Below are 10,631 nucleotides of genomic sequence, written 5' to 3' on the forward strand. Positions count from 1 at the left end.
GATAACATGGAAGCTTAAGCCTACTAAAGAAGAAGACAAAGACTTCCCTCAACTTCGACGGCCGGTAACTTTGGCAGAATTTCCCCCAAGAAGCTTTCTTGATAATCATTAGGAGGAAATATCAGAAGTTATTGCATGTCATGTTGTCAACATAGTGGAAGTCGACAACAATCATATAACTACTGAAGAAGTCTACGATTCAAAAAAAAAATGGAGCAAAGAGTTTCTGTCTTCGATCGTATCAAACCTTCAACTACTCGATCTCCAGTCTTCCAAAGATTGAGTATGGCCACGATAGAAGAAGGAAACCAATGTTCGATGTCTACTGCAATTCAAACTTCAGCTTTCAAGAGGCTAAGTATCTTCACATCAAAGAAAGATCGACCTTCAACATCTTTTTTTTATTATCTCAAGACAACAAGCGATCAACATTAAGGAAGGATAAAAATTTTGAAGGCGACATCCTTTCATGAAGAAAACAACGACGAAAAGATTCACAGTCGTGTTTCTTCATGCATGAAAAGGAAATTGTCTGTTGATATAAATATAGAAAGTTCCTTGATAGTGAAGCTAAGACTAATCACATTGACGAATCCTATAAATAAAAAGGATGATCCAAGCCATGATGAAATAAAAGCTTCTGAAATTTAAATGTAGAAGCTTCTCATCACAAGAGCCTAAATTGCATAATGTTCCTTGCCCGCATGAGCTTAGAATGTGAACGCCTTCCCCTCCCAAAAAGGAATCTTTGTACAAACTACATTACAACTTGACCCCTGTCATTATAAAGGGTATGTAGGCAACTTAGAGAAATTTAAGTTCAGTCGCGCATAAAAAAAAACATTCTTTTTGAACTACGTTATGACTTGATCCCTATCATTATGAAGGGTACGTATTTAGCTTGAAAGAAACTTCAAGTTCGGTCCAGTTAAAAAAAATTGAACTACGTCATGATTTGATCCCTTTATTTAAGGGTACGAAGGCAACTTAAAGAAATTTAAGTTTAGTCCATTAGAAAGGGTACCACAACCACCTAAGTATGATACTACAAGATTGATGTTGATCATCCCCGTTAAAGAATGACACTCCAGATTGAAGATGTTCATCCCTATTGGGGGCAACATAACAGATTGAAGATGTTCATCCCTCGTAAGAAGCTAGCACAGTAAATAAAAGGCACACACTTGGAATGCACTTTGCTTCCTCTTCAAAATCAAACTTGGATGCTCCTCCATCTTCAAGTTCAGAAGCTTCGTCGATGCTCTTCAATCTTTAAGTTCAAAGGCTTCATCGATGCTCCTCCATCTTCAAGTTCAGAGGTTTCATTGATGCTCCTCCATCTTCAAGTTCAGATGTTTCATCGATGCTTCATCTTTATGCTCAAGTCTAGAGGCTTTGCAATGTCATCTTCATGCTCAAAGTCATGAATTCGAGCTCAATGCAAAGATTCATCGATGCTTCGTCAAACTCAAGTGTGGAGGATTCGCCGATGCTTTAAGCTCAAATGCAGAGGATTCATCGATTCTTCAAGCTCGAGTGCAGAGGATTCGCTGATGCTTCGTCAAACTCAAATGCGGAGGATTTGTCGATGTTTTATCAAACTTAAACGCGAAGGTCTCGTCGATGCTTCTCCATCTTCAAGTTCAGAGGCTCCATCGATGCTGCTCCATCTTCAAGTTCAAGGTCGGCGGCATGGCCCTACTTCCATCTTCAAGTTCAAGTTCGGTGTGCATGGCTCTGCTTCCATCTTCAAGTTTAAGATTGGTGTGCACGGCTCTACTTCCATCTTCAAGTTTGAGGTCGTGTGCATGGCTTTGCTCCATCTTCAAGTTCGAGGTCAATGTGCATGGCTCCGCTCCATCTTCAAGTTCGAGGTCGGTGTGCATGGCTTCGCTCCATCTTCAAGTTCAAGGTCGGTGTGCATGGCTCCACTCCATCTTCAAGTTCAAGGTCATTATGCATGGCTCGACTCCATCTTCAATGTCTCCGTCTACAAAATCATGACGCGAATTTGCTTCATATCCAAATTCTGGCGTGGTTCGCTTCATCTTCAAAGTCGTGGCATAGCTTCGCCTCATCTCCAAACTGATGGCGTGGCTTCACTTCATCTCCAAAGTCATGATGTGGCTTTACTTCATCTCCACAATGTTGGCGCAACTTCACTTTATCTCCAAAGTCGTGGCGTGGCTTCGCTTCATCTCCAAACCGATGGCACGACTTCACTTCATCTCCAAAGTCGTGGTGCAATTTTGTTTCCTCTCCAAAACATTGGCGGGACTTCGCTTTATCTCCAAAGTCTGGCGTGGCTCGCTTCATCTCCAAAGTCTGGCATGGCCCGCTACATCTACCAAAGTCTGACGTGGCTCGCTCCATCTTCAAAGTCTAAAGTGGATGGCGCGGCTCGCTTCATCTCCAAAATCTGGCGCGGCTTGCTTAATCTCCAAAGTCTAGTGCGGCTCACTTCATCTCCAAAGTCTGACGCGACTTGCTTCATCTCCAAAGTCTGGTGTAGCTCGCTTCATCTCCAAATTTCGGCGCGACTCGCTTCATCTCCAAAATTTGGCGTGGCTTGCTTCATCTCCAAAGTCTGGCGAGCCGCTTCATCTCCAAAGTCTGGTGAGCCGCTTCTTCACCTCCAAAGTTGATGCGCTTTACTTTGTTGTGAATAAGGAATAAGGAATAAGTCTTTGTCAACACTTGAGAAGTTGATAATGAAATTGGAACACAATTTGTGTTGTGCTCTATCCAACTCTTATCGGCCAGTCGATTTGTAGGTCGTGCCATTGCGCTAATGCATCATCTTCACCGGCAGAAGCTTCGACTACATGGCGATGACCGACATAGCCTCCATCAACGACGCTAAGAAAAACATAAAAAAGGAGAAAAAAAAACAAGAAAAAGAAAGGGAAAGAAGAGGCAAAAGATGTAGGAGAAGGCAGCCATCAACCATCCAACAACACACGGCGGCGAAATGTATCGAGCACCAAAGCCAACAACGGTGATATCCTACCATCTACGGCCAAGGAATGATAACTTGAAAAAAAAAATTGGAAAATATGTTGGAAAAAAATCTTGAAAAGAAGGAAGAATAAACAAAAATTTAAAAAAAAACATAAAAAAAATTGAAGAAAAAGAAGTAGGCTTGATTTTGAAAAAAAGAAGAAGAAGAAGAATGAGGCAGTAGAATAGAAGATTATGAAATTGTCACATACTTCTTCCCTATTTATATAAGAAAATGGAATCAAATCACAACTAACAAAGATCTCAAATTCAAATAGAAAAAAAAATCCATTTTTCTCAACCACTTGGAAATTTTGAGAAATTATTGAAAGTTGTGATTTCATCACAAGTTAAGTGCAACCTAAAATTCAAAGATTTACTTGGTTAGATTTCTTTTTTAAGACTTCATTTTAGCTCACCTCAAATTTTGGTAGGTAAAAAATTCCCTCCAAATTATCAAAGCTTGAGTAAAAATTAAATTAAATTAAAGGTCAAAATTGGGAGTAGAATTCTTCTCTCAAAGTTTGGTATATTCCAATTTTTGTATAAGTGGACAGTTGGATTCCAATCTAAACCATATTTTTGGAGTGAATTCAAATCATATTCAAAATCACTCCAATTTGATGGCAAATCAAATTGGAATAAAATTAAAATCATTTTCCAAATTCAAGCCAAGATTTGGCGTACTAACCAAATTTTACCCCAATGTCAAAATTTTGGCATAACTTTAAGTGTTACCTCAAATCAAAATATATTGTATTTCAAGCTTCACCAAATCAAAGTTGAAGGAAAGAGAAAGATGAAGTCAAAATTCTACTTCAAATTTGTATCAAGAATTGAGTATATTCTGAAATCTAAAAAAAAAATGGTAATATTTGGGATATTACTCAAAATTCAATTACAATTAAGGTGGAACATAAATTTTATACTCAAGTTCAAATAAAAGCTTACTCTTAAATTAGAAAGTCATCAACTAAAGTTCATTTTTTTTATTTACATGGCCTAAAATGTGTCAAGCAAACGTCAAATCAAAATTTTAAGCTAAATTCTCATATCTTGATCAAGATGATCATCAAATTAAAGAAGTCAAAATCATACTTTGATTTCAAATTATCTTTTTCGAGATTCATCCACCGTATAGATGTGCATAAATTTCGAAAAGGGGACATTAGTTGAATGAGAAATTTCGACAAATCACGAGTTGCCACATCATCAATGAAAGCCCGAGCCTCTTAGAAAAATTATAAGTTGGATTAGGCCAAATAATTAAAATCGTTCGGGCCCTGAAATTTTGGGTTAAAATTAAAGATGAAGCGCAAGCCCAGTATTTCGGCCCAACAACAAATTGGCCCAAGCCCAACTTTAGCCCAAACCTAATTTGGGCACAATAAAGTAATTAGGCTCAAGCCCATAAGAAACCTCTGTAAATAGAGGTCTTATCTCTACATTTGGAGGAGGGAGGAATTGAAGGCAAAATCTTTCTGAAGATCTAAAGTCTGAAGCTCCAAGGATCTAAAGAACATAACTCCTCCAAAGCTTCGAAGATCAGAAGACACTAAAGCTCGGAAGATCAGAAGACATATCAAAGCTCCGAAGATCAGAAGACACTAAAGCTCTGAAGATCAGAAGACATATCAAGTTCTGAAGACCGAAGTCCTTTGAAGATACAAGCATCTTGACCATGCTTGAAGACTAAAGTCCTTTGGAGATACAAGCAATTTTCCAAGACTTCAACTCCAAGATCATCACGCGCTTCGCCTCAAATCAAGTGTACGCATTCGATTGAGAGAAAATCAGAGGATCAAGTACTAGAGATCGAACCACATCACATCAAATCAACATCAACATCAATACCAACTTAAGTTCAACTCCACGAAACAAGTTTCTCCAGAAGCCTCGTGCGAACATTAATCCTCCAAGAAGATCAACAAGTCCGAAGACCGAACATCCAAGAAGATCAACAAGCCCAAAGGTCGATCGTCTAAGAAGATCAACAAGCCCAAAGGTCGATCGTCCAAGAAGATCAACAAGCCCAAAGATCGATCGTCCAAGAAGATTAACAAGCCCAAAAGTCGATCGTCCAAGAAGATCAACAAGCTTAAAGGCTAATCATCCCAGAAGATCATTAAGCCCAAAAGTCGATCATTCAAGAAGATCAACAAGCCCAAAGGCTGATCATCCAAGACAAGCCCAAGGACAATCATCCAAGACAAGCCCAAGGACGATCATCCAAGAAGATCATCAAGCCTAAAGGCCGATCATCCAAGAAGATCAACAAACCCAAAGGTCGATCACCCAAGAAGATGAATAAGCCCAAAGGCCGATTGTTCAAGAAGATCAATCAGCTTAAAGATTATAGTTTATTATGAAAGCATCAAAATACTATGTATTAGAGATTGTACTCACTTTCCACAAAATTAATACAAATACAAAGTTCAAATTCCACGAAATAAATTTCTATTGAAATCTCATGCGAACAGTAACAACTACAAAGTGGATCGTACAAGACCACGAGATTTAGTGTATCAATCCTAACAATTTTATCGTAAAAAACAAAGCACTGATTATTCTGAATGACCCAAATGGCACAAAAGTAGTTGGGAAAAGTAAAATCAAACCTCTCTAATTTAATATCGATGTAACTAATCCAAAACTTTGAAGTTAAAAAGTTTACATTTCACCCCTGAAAAATTGTTACCTACTTTACAAAATAGAGCTTAGAAGTTCACATTAAACATTTTATCTTTTGTTAATTATAAACAATTTGCAAATAGTTTATAAATTAGAGATCAGAGGTTCACATTCTACTTTTAAAATTTTGTAAAGAAATAAAAATGAAAATGATAGATTCAAAGGTTAATTTTGATCCTCAGTTTATATATATTATTTTATCTAAATTTCATTTTAAGATTTATAATTTGTATTTGATTGGAATGATATTAAACGTACGTTTTTATTTCAACTCTATGTTGGATTACTATTTGTGTTTTTGTTTTTTGATTTGGAAAATTAAACCTCCAATTTGATTGATTTCATCTATTGATTTATCTATTTTTTTAGAAGTATTTTAAGATCAAAGCCATTTTTTAATTAAAAAAATCCAAAATTTATTTTTGTTTTAAGAAATTTGGTTAAAAATTCAAATATTTACATAGAAAATACGAAAACAACGAGTAAGAAATTGAGAGAAAACAAACGCAAATTTTAAAGCACAAAACTAAGGCACGTCTGGCAACCATTTGGTTTTTGATTTTTTATTTTTAAAATTCAACCTATTTTCTCTCGATTTCTCACCTTGATTTGCATATTTCTTATATAAAATAGTTGAATTTTTAATCAAATTTTAAAAAATATATATATTTTTGTAGTTTTGAAACCTTAATTTTTGAAACTAATGGCAGAAAGTAAATAATAATTCAATAAATTTAGAGGTTTTATTTTTAAAACTAAAAATTAAAAATCAAGTAATTATCAAATTAGACTTAAATAATTATTAAACACGCTCTAGTATTCCTAAAATTTCACAACAGTGTTGCTCTAAATTAACACACATTTCTTATTTTATATGTTTTTTTAAGGAAACTTCTTTTTAGATACTTTATATGTTTTTCTAAGGAAACATTTTTTTTTTGGGTCTAAATTAGCACACGTTTCTTACTTTATATGCCTTTTTAAGGAAACTTTTTTTTGCTCTAAATTAACACACATTTCTTACTTTATATGTTTTTTTAAGGAAACTTTTTTTTTTATATGTTTTATTTAGAGGTGAGTAACAGTCTAATCTAATTTTCTACTTTCTAAAGGGAAATTGTAATAGGTGGTAATTTTATAATAGTGTTTTGCAACCATGTCTTCTATCTTTAAGATTTTGCAAATATGTTACCCAACCATAACACCTACCAAAATTGACTAAAATCTAGTGACTAACTTGTAGCGGTGCTTCAGACAACGGCAGACCACAGACCAGTGACGATGACAGCTGGTTGTGCGATAGAGCAAGGAAAGGTTGAACAGGATTTGACGCCCGAGGATGAAGGTGACAACGTCTAGAGACAAATCAACGACTGGATCTACGCGCAGATGGTTCTGAGATGGCGGTACGATCTGTGGAGTTGTCTGCCTTCACTATATGGTCGCTTATCCGGTGATTGCTAGCTACATCGCTCGCCGATCGCCGTTGTCAATAAGCTTCCTTTGCGAGTTTCTCTCACTTTCTTCCTCTCTTTCCTCTTTGTGCGATAGCCTATCCCCTTTTCAACTTAAGGCCCTAATTAAATGGAGATCCATTTAATTACAAATTGCCACAAGCCTTTATTTACTCAAATGTCCTGACATTTAAAATACTTAAATAACTAATCATTTTAAACTGTGTATTAATAGTGTATCAAGTATCTATCGGCAATAAATGTATCAAATATATATTAACAGTATATCAAGTATATATTAGTAGTGTATTAAGAGTATCAAGTGTATTAAGAATATATTAGTAGTAGGAAGGTAAGACGTAGACTGGACTTTTTTTTTTTTTGTCATTTTTGCAAAAAATAATAAATCTGGGACTAGGGATATAATTTTCTAAACTTATTTTGTCCAACCTGCACTTTATAAAACTTATTATATAATATTAAAATAATATATAACTTGAAGTAGTTTAAAGCCTAAGGATGTTGGAAGCTTGTTCTAGGTTGAATTAATTATTAAAGGCCCCAATTATTGACCAAATGGGTCAATTATTAATAATTTAATTTTCATAGCCTTATTGTTGAATATTGAAGCATCACATGTAAAAAAAGATTAATAAAACCAAAAGCCAATGAATTTTCTGGTAACCTTATTTCATAATTAAGCCCAAAGTTTGTGCTACTGACCTATTTTATTGTACAGGCTTTTGACTTATCTCTCCAACCCTGGAAAGTTCATTTACCAAACTTTTCTTTAATCACCTCAAAGTTTTTGTAGATGCATGACAAGTTAATTATTCTTTTTTATTTTATTTCAACAAATTAAAGTTGGTTCAGTAGATTGTTATTTAAACTATTAGTTTAAGTATTTTAATTACAGTGAGGTAGTATAAAAAATCCTCCATCATTGGTCTTCAAATAAAATAATTGGTTGATGTCAATTTTATTATTGAATTACCTCCACCATTATTAGTAGACTCCATATCAATGATTAAATTCCGCTCTGATACTAACTGATAGGACCCAAACAATATAACAACTCACCCTCCAAAACAATCAACCAAATAATTATTCTGCGAAATACCATAAATAAATCACCAAGCAATCAACCAATAATGCATAGCAATAAACCAAATTCTCGGAGACTAAATAAAAAGTACACACGAATTATACGTAGAAAATCCTTTCGATGTGAAGAGTAAAAATCATGGGACTTGTGAGGAGTCCACCCTTGTCAACTTCTCTTATTATGATAAAAATTGAGAGAAAAAAACTCAAATTCGTCATACAAAAGTTCATTACCCACCAATACTTTCATATATAAAAGATGAAAACTTGAGAGATAAAAAGAATAAAAATCATCCAGTTTTACAGTTTATATTTGACAACGGTTATGGACAAATCAAAGCTCTAAACAACGATTCAATCGTTCAAAACGAGGCCCTATGTGTCCCGAACATGCTGACCAAATTTCAACATCATCCAATGGTTTAAACTTCAGCAATCGATAACTTTGTAGAAGTTGTTGCCAAAAAATCGAACTGCTCTTTTTTTTTTTTTTTTCCAATTTTCTACTTCGTTTTTTCACTCTCTTTTCCTTTAAGTCATCCTCATATCACATAAAAGAAAACCTAGAGCTCTCAAGATGGACCTACCCAAAAAACTAGCTCCAATTGAACTCACAAAACACAAATTTAAAATAAAATTTTGCTTGTGTAATAAGTGGGCTGGAGACTCACAACACTTATACCTTCATAAAAAAATACTTACAAAAGGATATAATTTTGATTTTTAATATAGTAACAAGTTACTATATATTATACATAAATTACGATAAGTAGTGGAGATTCAAGCTTCTGGTTTTTTTTTTTTTTTTTTTTTTTTTTTTTTTTTTTTTTTTTTTGTCGAAGGTAGATACTTAAGCTAGTTGTGTTACATTTAGGTTGACAACCAAATTATGATAATATTAGAGTATGTTTGACAATCACTTAAAATGGATTTGAAAAACTGAGTTTATAAAATAATGGTATATTTGGGAGTGATTATGAAATAGTTAAAATCACTTTTGTCATTTTCAAAATCATTCGAAAAATGTTTTTAATAATTCAAAAACAATTTAATAGTAAGAAAAATATATTTAAGAGGGTAAAATTAGACATTTAATTGATTTTGAGTGCTTAAAAGTATGTTTCAAAACTATTTTAAATATGACAAAAATTATTTTAATAATTTCAAAATCATTCTCAAACATGCAATTAAGTTGATCTAGAAAAATGAAATTTGAGTATTTAATTGTTAATCTCTCCTTAATGTATGAGAAACTCCAGTCATTACCTTTCGCGACCACCGTGAGTTAACGGTTGACCACCATCTCCGGCAACCTCCAGTCACCATCTCCGACCACCTCTGGCCAACTTCGACTGCTACCATTACTAGCAAATTCTTTTATAGTAATTTGAAATTAATAAAAAAAAAATATTTTAATATACAACAAATCAAACAAATTTTTGCATGAAGTTTTTTTAAAAAAAAAAAAAAGTGTTTAAATGAAAATGATTTTTTTTTAAGAAAAAAAAATTAAGTCATTTCAAACAGTATATAATCTGTCTACATATTATTTTAGTATGAACATGTTACACATTCCAAACAAAATACAATTAATTAATCAAATAAATAGTAGAGATCATGTCACACAAATACTATCACATGTCCATCTTTCCTCCCATCTTCCTTTTCTTTTAAGATATACTTAAACAATTAAAAAAAATAAATAGATTCCAAAACTGAAAAATATAATGAACGAATCATATAAATTACAACGTCAACAACCATTATTCATCTGGTCAATATGACACCATTATTATAACCTAGGATGGTCACGAGTCCCAACTAAAACTTGTTTGATAATGCTCTCGTTTCTTTTTTTTTATTCCTATTTCTTATTTTTTTAATAATAAGAAACATAAATATTTTTTGTAATTATTCTCGTTTCCTATTTCTTAAAATGAAATATAATCAGAAACTTGTTTGATAACTATTTCCTGTTTCTTGTTTTTTTTTTCTTTTTTTTTTTACAATATAATATAAAAAGAGAAGATATATCATACATTAAACATTGAAAAAGATATTATCAAAAGTTTATGTCATCTAATACAAGTAAGTCCTAATGAAAACGAAATATAATAACAAATTGTATTTTATTCTTCATATGTTGCCTAAATTTGATTAGCATTGTCATCTCTAATTCGAGTCATTTGTCTTAAATGATATCAAGTCAAATCCAGCTTAATTACATTATTATGTAAATGTCGTAGTTGTAAAATATTAAAGCTAAGCTAAATAAATGTTTTAGTCAGCAAAATTTATATATACGGTAAAAGTCTACTCAATTTCAAATATACTAAAATATTAAAATTAAGATAATATATAAACATGCATATTGCAAAATTT

Source organism: Benincasa hispida, chromosome 6, assembly GCF_027475165.1.
Source record: "Benincasa hispida cultivar pf3 chromosome 6, pf3_genome.v1.1, whole genome shotgun sequence".
Classification (NCBI taxonomy): Eukaryota; Viridiplantae; Streptophyta; class Magnoliopsida; order Cucurbitales; family Cucurbitaceae; genus Benincasa; species Benincasa hispida.